The sequence below is a fragment of the Colias croceus genome, chromosome 5, assembly GCF_905220415.1.
Source record: "Colias croceus chromosome 5, ilColCroc2.1".
In the NCBI taxonomy this organism is placed as follows: Eukaryota; Metazoa; Arthropoda; class Insecta; order Lepidoptera; family Pieridae; genus Colias; species Colias croceus.
In genome coordinates this window covers 2112362-2120290 of record NC_059541.1, presented here as the reverse complement: position 1 = coordinate 2120290, position 7929 = coordinate 2112362, and the positions used below count along the sequence as shown (strand labels likewise).

The 7929-nt window shown below is 30.0% G+C and overlaps 1 non-coding gene across 1 annotated transcript; it reads right to left on the bottom strand.

The window, feature by feature from the left end:
- Positions 1-7532: 7532 nt before the first annotated feature.
- On the bottom strand, positions 7533-7604 carry Trnac-gca. Its single transcript has one exon. It is a non-coding gene; the product is annotated as a tRNA-Cys (tRNA).
- Between the last annotated feature and the right edge of the window lie 325 nt (positions 7605-7929).

Below are 7929 nucleotides of genomic sequence, written 5' to 3'. Positions count from 1 at the left end.
TGTCTAAAAAATGTTCTTTGTCTTGTTGTTGGTCGAAAACAACTGATAGGTAAGCCAAGTTTCTTTATTGTTTTCAATTTGCTTTAATCAATACAAAACAAGTTCAATTCTTTTCAACTTTTATTTACAATTATTAACAAGATAATCTTGACACGTTATTATTCCTAAAAAATGGATAAAATTTAATATTCTATTTCCAAAATTGAATTAACACAACTCCTTTCAATTATTTTATTCTCATGAAAATAAACCACATGCAGCGCTTGCAAGTAATTTGCTTAATATACAGGTTGCATACACAGCTTTAAAATAAACTGAATGATAATGAGTTTGAGATTTTCTCATAAGAGCTACAGTCTTAATAATATTGTAAGAGTCTGAAGGCAGTGAACCGTAAACGCTGGCTCTTGACAGCTTCCGATTGTCACAACGTTCACTGAAGGTAGATTTTATATGGAAAATCTTGAAGACTTTAATTTGCTTTTTTGAGATAATAATTAAATGGGTTCATTTTAAATTAAATCCGATAACAGAAAATTAATTGAATGTTTATTAAACGGTAAACTTACAAACAGACATTCATGCAATCACTAAATATAAATGAATGATTATAAAAATAGTTTATTTCCGCTTTACTTATTTTCATATTCACTTCTATTCTTATTAATTATTAAACCATATAATTAAATAATCAATAAATATTACATTTATAATTAAAGACAAAGCTGCCATTATAATAAAATCGATTTTATTAATAATCCTACTATAATATTATAAATGCGAAAGTTTGTGAAGATGTGTGTGTGTGTGTATTTCACGCAAATTCTACTAAACCGATTACAATTAAATTTAGCACACTTATAGAAGGTAACTTGGATTATCATTGGTTTTATCCCGGAAATCCAACGGGAACGGGAACTATGCGGGTTTTCCTTTGAAACCGCGCGCGATGCCGCGGGCGGAAATCTAGTGTTTCTAAATTATGTATACCTACGTATAAACACTGCTTAATCTACTGAACTGTTTTTGTGGAATTTGAGACAAAACTTATAAATAAACGTATGTTTAAAAGACTTATGAATAAAAATAGCACAATAATATATTATTTAAATCCATCATACGTCGAAAACATTACAGTCGCAGTTAACTGCGTAAACATATTAAATTTAATAATCCTGAATGAACATTTGGTTATTACGCCATTCTGAAATAAAGCAAAATTAAAATAAATATGAGTGACATGATTAATACGAACTGTAATGTGCATTTACATTAGCCGTTTTATTTTATAGCGAGAAATGATGCATTCGTTGTAGGATTTTATTTACCAAAAAATTATTTATTCTTTGAATGTAATTTAAGAAATATACTCTATTTTCTTGTTAGGTACTTTCTATCATCTTAAAAGTTTAGTATCATGGCATAAGCATCTAGAAAATAAGTCTCTAAAAAACACCTCATCTGTAGGTAGATATTAAAACAAACCTAATTAACTTGTTCATCTCAGAACCGTCATGGAAAATATAACGACTTCCTATCTGCAAATAATATCAGCTGTATATTGTCACGTAGGTAAATTAATCATACGTTTCACAAATAATTTTAGTGCAAAAAATATATAAACTAAGATGAAATTGTTACCAGATAAAACAATTTATTATAATCTTAGTCCATTATGTATTTCCCTGTAAGAAAAACCGCATTCATTCAACGCCTTTGATTTAACCATAGCAAATTCACACATCATATAAATAAGCCGTGATATATAATATTTAAAATGGCGGATTTCACCGAACACGATGACGCGTCACGTCTATGTAAATTTCGCTTTATGAGCTGCAGTAAAACAACGTACGTGGAAGTATTTATTAATAACATTGCGTGATATATTTTATATTTTTTTTCAAACGTATAAGTTAGCTTTTTATCATCTTTAGGTACTGTAGACAATCAAAATATTTTTTTTACTATAAAAAAAAAACTACACGAACGCACTAACCTCATGGTCCAATTTGAAATATTATTTCGGTGTTACATGGCCTATTTATCGAGGAAGGCTTTATTACGCTGAGACCAACAGGAGCGGATGCATGCGGGTGAAACCGCGAAGTGCAGCTAGTAAATTATAAATTGGAGGTTAACTCATAATTTCGTTTATATAACCGAAATACGATTGGTCTGTTACGTCACACTTCGATAGGTCTATTTGATTATTCGAAGACTTTTAACGAGAAAACTTTACCGCTTAAGTTTCGATGCAAAACTCGGGATATAAATATGAAAAAAATTCCGTCGATATCATTGTTAGATCATGAGATTTGATAAAGTTGAAATTAGTTTCTACTCTTTTCAGTTCATAATAATTTAGTGTCAACCTTAGGAATATAAAACTTGGGATCGAGTGGTTTATGCCTTAGGGAAGGATTAATTAATATACCTACCTAGTTTATAAACAAAAAACTGAAAAAAACGCTTAATCTGATGAAATTATTGTATGATCGCCAATCCTTGTTAAGTGTACAAAGTTTTGAATTCAACCTGTCCGTTTAAAGTGGGTTAAAATCAATTTTAAAACTGTCGCCTACATACAAACATGCTGGTTATATACAAACATACAAGTTAAGCTAATAAAAGAATATTAATTAGCTATGGGATTAAGCGTATAATGTCAATAGGTACAATTTCCGTTACAATTTGTCTCTCATCTGTTTCAGTGACATCTTCACGACTTGTTGTAGGTATAAAAACATCATTTGACCATACTTTTAATTAACACTTTGTATGCCAAACAATTTCCACTTAAATTAAATACTTAGGTATGAATTTAAACTAGGCCGAGCCTGTATCTTAGACGATATCAAAAAGAAGAAAATAATTTGTTGAAACCTTAAAGGTTCTTCGAATATTAGTTCCAAATATTTTCATGGTTATTCGTTCTTTCGTTCGTTTCAGCCGTGGGACGTCCACTGCTGGACAAAGGCCTCCCTCAAGGATTCCAGTACGATGGTTATTACTCATACATAATTATGTAGATCACTAAAATATACTGCTATTTCGTGTGTGTATTTGAATTTCTCAAACAATTCTGGTTTCTAAGAATTGAGGTATACCGAAGTTCCTAGAAATGAAAATAAATGGCTATATTTTGATTTTGATTTCTAGGAACCGTTCCTTTCTTGCCTTTACCTGTAAAGATCCAGGTTATAGAATTCATTAGTTCTTCAACCTCTATAACGTTTTTACGTTTAATTATGAGAGAATAATATTATTATTATAAGCCTTGTAAGTAATTATAAGAACAATAGGGTAGATAGGTTTTCGTCTATACTTAATGAACGAATCCTCTACATAAAATATCTTCTGCTCTTTTTCTGTTCTTTTAAAAATAGTTCCAATAGATTATACTAGGTTTTGTTACCCATCGGTGGACCTCTTTTTTAACCGACTTCAAAAAAAGGAGGTGATCAATTCGGCTGGTATGTTTTTTTTATGTATGTACACCGATTACTCCGAGGTTTCTGAACCGATTTACGTGATTCTTTTTTTGTTCGATGCGGGATGGTATCGAATTGGTCCCATAAAAATTTTATTCGGATAGGCCCAGTAGTTTTTATTTTATGGGCATTTTTGCAAGTGCAAGTTTGAAGTCGGTTGTTTTTAACGCAGTTATCACTTGTGATCAAATGATCATAAATTAACTCACTATTTAAAGAGTTACACCTATTTATACTTGTCTTTAAATAAGTGGTACATGGTACAGTATTTTTCGTGACAAAAATAAAAATACTAACAATAAATGTAAATGTACTCCATTACAGACCCATTGTTATTACGCAATACCATCGTAAAACCCAAATTAATAGCATTCGCTAATCTTAAATTCCTTGTATTTCAATAACTGTTTGTTCAAACAGTGCATAATCATCTGACTATTATTCCACAGTCCTTTAGATTAGACCATTGAATTAACGATCATACGTGTCAAGCGAAAATCAACTTTATTACTAACCTAATTGAGTTGAATTCTACTTTAGTTTTAAAGTGAAATTTGAACTGTAATTGTATACGTACTGTAAGTAGAATCCGCTTTATTGAGTCACGTTAGAACGGTCATTACAAGCCAGTACATGGAATGGGCGTGAAGGCAGACTCGATGCAAGAAATGTTAAGTTTGTATACATAAATCAGTAAATTATAGAGAATTGTCCCCTCCGTAGCAAAGAAATAAAGATCCAAATCCCGTAAATTAATTTTGTTTATGGCGACTGAAACATTGTTTGTAATCGAATTGAATATAATTTTCATTTGAAACTCAAGGGCGATTTTACGTTATAAAAAGCTTTGTGCCAAGGCCACTAACTAGTAGGTAAACATTTACGTAACTATAAGTTATTTCAAATATTGCGTTTTTAAATGGCTTTTATGAAATACTCGTGTTTAGGAAATAAATATTGAAACTATTCATTCTATTTGATATATTATTGCTCAAAAGTTTAAATTACTAGTTCTGTTCTATATTTTAGATTATAAACCTTGAAGATAAGACCTTTATTAATTGATGCCCTATAAGAATCTAACATAGTCTTTCTATTCATTAAAGTCTAACTTTTACTAGTGTATGTACGATAAAAAATTTACAATTAGCCTCTCTATCTTGCAGATAAAACCAAATTAATCGTTCATATTTGCTCCTTTATATTCGAGTAATTATTTCTGGTACAATTCCATTTTTTTTTTATTGTCGATAGGGGAAGCGCTTGACCACAATCTCGCCTGATGTTAAGCTGAGATGTGGTCTAAGATGGAACGCGCTACCCTAGAAGGTACCATACCATACCATACCATACCATAATAGAGAATACAACATGCTCTTCTATTTATAATAAGCAGGAATACATCTCAATAATAAAACCCAACATACACCTAAATATATAACTCTAAAGCTGATCAATATCAATATGAACATTTCAATCAAAACCTGCAGTGGCCACGCGGTTAGCCTTCTGGCTGTGAATCTAACCAAATTTAGGAACATGTTTCTACATAAATGTTTTAGAACTTTTATTTATGGATATGCTTTGAGATAAAATGTGAAGGTCTTGTAATTAAATAAGAATTATAGTGAGAATGCTTTATTTATTGATAACTCAATGTAAATTACAATACATCATGGAACTTGTAATCATGATTTAAAAAGAAGAAAGGTTTGGTAAAGAGCCAAGCTAAACAACCTTAATAGACAAAAAATCTTGATGCTGACATTTAATACTTATTCATACATTTTCTGTGTAGAAGCCTTATTATTATGAAATTACCTACTAAATAATATTATGAAAATAAGTTCATTGTCTACGAAAATGTATTCCAAATTTCTGCTTAACTTTTAACAATCATAACCTTTCCTTAAGTAGACATTTACTATTAAAATGAAAATTTCCAAGACGAAATATTATATTGATAGCGTATTCCGAGTTGCGTGTAACAGAACGATAAGCTTTTGTCAACACTTCATGATCGTCGCTTTTCAATTTTTGCATATTATATGCAGTATTATCTAATAATATTCAAATGTTTATAATAATAAAGGCGTCTTTTGTATACAGATACTTAGATTTATTACGCATATTTTATTTATTATAGCTTTCCATGCGAGGCTTCACCAATCTAAAACTTAACAAATTTTATAGGCGCTAAAACTTTCCTCAAAAAGCACGCTTTAAATTGTCAAAATCGAAATGAAAGTCGGTGCTGTAGTTTTTGAGCTTATCGCAAACAGATAGACACGGCGAAGGACTTTGTGTTATTATAATATGTAGTGATTATTAAAAGTACATTGATAAACTTCATTTTCAATCTCACTGGTCTCATTTATAGATATTTTTATGCATTATCCCTTGATTATGTATTTCTTTAATCTCTTTAAGCTGACATTGCTTCTATGAGAAATCTTAAACCTTATCATACAAGAAAAGTATGCGGGATTGAACCTAAAATTCAATCTGTATCACTCTAAATTCGTCAAAGTGACAGTTATAGTATAAAAGCACTATCTAAACCAAATAGGTATCGGTCTGTCCCTAATAGGCAACCCGCTTATTTATTATTCAACAGCAGTAGAATCGAGATATATTGGAAATTTAGAAGCAAGTTTTACCTAGGTTCCTTATAAAGAGTAAGTTTGTTCGCGCAGGTTCAGTCGTGTGATATACCGATAAAAAGTATATTAGTAGTAATCCAGAGTATAACCTATCTATCGAAGTACACGGTAAATCTATGTTATGATTCAAAAGTGCTTGTAGAAGAAATGCAATATAATAAATAAATATTTCAGTTGGAGTTATGTACCTAAATACGCCTTCCTTTCAGTTAACTAGGTATTGTTTGGCTCCCTCCTCCGTTTTTTAATGCAAATCAAAAATCATTAAAGTCCGTTCAGCCGTTTTTTATTTATTATAATATCATTTTATATCTAGTTAGATAACCATAAAATATATAATTAAACCTTATCTACAAATCATAGTTGACACTTAAAAAATAATCCTATTAAAATTAAGAGTCAGAAGTCGCTCGAAGTGAGCTTGGCAAGAGGTCCCTTTTAAAATTAAAAGGGTTACTTGAGAATATTGCCATAAAAGTGATTTGCATAAAATTTCCCTAATGCATTTTACATAATACCGACGAAATTACCCTAATGTTTAATGCCGGGAGGCCGAACGGAAAATTATAATAATATATCGTGAATAATTATGAAAATTCATGAAACATTATCTATTCAAAAAAAAATATTATTTTTGCATGTTTCGGAAGAGAACGCTTTTAAAAGATTGTTTATTTTTATTTTTACTTGTTTCTGTGCGCAATTAATAAATTTTTGATGTGATTTGATTTTTGTGACGCCATTTTCTCAAAAAAATATAAACGCAATTAAACGAAAAATGGCGACGATTAATTTAAACAAAAATAGGTAAAATAAAATGTTGATATTTTAAAATTAGCTATTAGGTATACACCTTATTTTGAAAATACAATTCACGATATAATTATATTTTTACCAATAAATGGTTAAATTATAAATAAAACAAATAAATAGATTAATAATTGGAAAGCAGCCACCGAACTAGTCTATATACATTTTAGTTTCAAATATTTTCAAACGATACGAATTCGTAGTGATTGGCTTATAAATTAGTATTTCTCGCATTACTGAAGCGAGTAACGTGCAATTACTGACGCTGCAATATGTAAATATTGTTGAATAAATGTTTGTTTTTTTATTATTTTCAAGATTTTAGAGAGATTGGAAGAGATTTGTATGCAGATGAATGCAAATTGTATTATTGTCATATTATTAAAATGTCTTACGCAATTTCATCTATTCTCCAATAGATTTTATTTTTCAATTCAAACTAGTTGTTTCTGAACTTAGCTCGGTTGATTTAACAATCAAATATAACCTTAATAATCTGAAAAAAGTGACTTTGAATGATTATAATCAAAAAATAAAATTGTACATAAAGAAAATAAATACTTCTAGGGGACACCCGGGTTTGAACCGGGGACCTCTCGATCTGCAGTCGAATGCTCTACCACTGAGCTATATCCCCGATGACGATATATTAATTTTCTTTGAACGTAATTTGTTTGAGTCTAGTCTATAAAAATATTATAAAATGTACCAAACGATTACAATATACTAATACGCCCCGGCTCCACCCGGGTAGGCTTTTATTCCGTACGTTTATTATTATTTTTTAAAAGATAGATGCTAAATCAGATCGTAGCTAAGACAAATCCAGCAAACTAAAAAATCGTTAAAATCAGTATATATCCGTTATTTAGTTAAAAGAGTTGTAAACTAACATTTCTGCTTTTTAAAAATATTTTGAATTTTTATTTATGTTTATTTAGGGCCGATTTTTCAATGCTTGA